Consider the following 1949-nt stretch of genomic DNA (forward strand, 5'->3'; position numbering starts at 1 on the left):
CTCATGATTTTTTGCCATTGAGAGCTGTTTCAACCCATTGGCAAAATTTCATGGAGTCCAAACTTCATGATTAATTCATGACCTATAATCCATATTTTTTTTATCATTTCTATTCATTTAGGAAAAACTCATTAGGAAAAAATTTGCGGAGTTCAAAACTCACAATTATATGAGCTGTAGCCAATAATTGTTTGTCATTTATAGTCATTTAAACTCATTAGCAAATAGTTTCTTGGTACTCAAAATTTACGATTTCATGAGCTATAACCATCTTAGCTTTTAAGTTGTTCATGTATATTCTTTTATCTAAGACTAGCACTTTGTTTCATGTTTTGTTCAGCAATGTAATGGATCACATCTTTTAGTTTTCTATTGGCTTATTGTGTTTATTGTTGGCTATTGTGTTTTTGCTACTAAAGTCTGCATATGTTTGCTAATTTAGACCTACAGTCTCCTCATTGGTTTTTCTTATCTCTCTCTCTCTTTTAAAACGATTAAAATTCATATGGGTAATTTACCAAATATACAAATTCGGATAGTGCATCTATAAATAGGATACATTTGCGGGCATTCGACTGTGGATTAAGAAAATGACCGCATTGAACTCATGTGCATAGAGTAAAGGGAGAAATAAATAAATTAATACTTAGAGAAAGTCGAGAGTTCACCAATAATTTTAAGGAGAATTTGATTATTTTGTCCTTCCAAAAAGTTGCCAAGAGATTTTTTGGGCCACAACAAAAGTAATACTCAGAGGTCTTTTCTCTAACCCAATGAAATATCTAAATCCATTGCTGTGAACTTCCCCGATAAATATAACCAAATGAAAAAGGATACAAGTTATAAAACAAATTATTTATCGTGGTAATATGCAAGGTGTATAAAGTTGATAATTATTTACTTCGTTGATGACAGTATAGTGTATGGCTCAGCTTAAACTTGGGCTTCTGGCTTGGGCTGATCAATATGGGCGGATGAAGGCTGAATTCATTTCCCAAATCCTAATGGATTGGGCCCTCACTTGAGCCTCAGTGGCATTATTGAAGAGGAAAACTCTCGCAGTACCATAAATAGCCGAGGTCGGATACACTCGAGAAGTGATGCATGTTCTTCCTCCTTGTGCAAAGCTCTCCACTATTGAGTGATCCACCTAAAAACATCATACAGCATTTTTTTTTAATACATGAATTTTAAAGAGTTGGGCGATTTGATTTGGTTCAATTGACTTTGACTGAACACTTCAGAGGAAATTGAATTTTCTATTAGGAAATGTAACTACAATCTCAAACATCATACTTACAATTACTCTGACTGACAATTTTTCTCCATCAAGCACTGGAACTATACTTCCATAAACTCTCTTGAGGACATCATTTGCCCTGGACGACCTGCATCGTAACAAAACACCAGTTAATTCTTAGCTTCACCATAAACAGTCAAAAAAAAAGGAAAGTTGGATTGGAGAAAACTAAAAATGTTCCTCCTGATCTTCAATTTCCCATGGAATAATCATCAATTTTTTTTCCTGATTTAATCTTTAATTTTCAAAGCTGTAACTATCTATGTATTATTTATATAAAAATTCTATCAAGGTATGTTGCCGCAACATCAAAACCATGAAGTTGCGGGGAGAGTTGATGGTTATAATATTCCGCTATGATATATCCCAGCAGATTGAGATCCCTTCTTTTATAGGCATAAACATGAACTAACACGACAATACCCCGATTACTTTTTGAAATCCACTTTAAATTCGTGGCCGAGGTAAGATATTATACCTGAGCTCGTCTTGGCAGAAGAAAGTTCGAAGGCTGCCGTCAACTCCTCTTCCGACATAAAAGTAGACTGCCGTCTGCTCCGCGCGATCCTTGTCAGCGAGGACTAGCAGTCCGAACGGACCCAACACGCTCCTTCCGTATGCCCCGCTGCTCGTGCTGCAGTTGTAGCCT

The 1949-nt window shown here is 35.9% G+C and overlaps 1 pseudogene; it reads right to left on the minus strand.

Annotated features, from left to right (window-relative positions):
- Positions 741–1949, minus strand: part of LOC109839654 — a 6419-nt pseudogene continuing 5210 nt past the window's right edge.

This window comes from Asparagus officinalis, chromosome 4 (assembly GCF_001876935.1).
Source record: "Asparagus officinalis chromosome 4, Aspof.V1, whole genome shotgun sequence".
In the NCBI taxonomy this organism is placed as follows: domain Eukaryota; kingdom Viridiplantae; phylum Streptophyta; class Magnoliopsida; order Asparagales; family Asparagaceae; genus Asparagus; species Asparagus officinalis.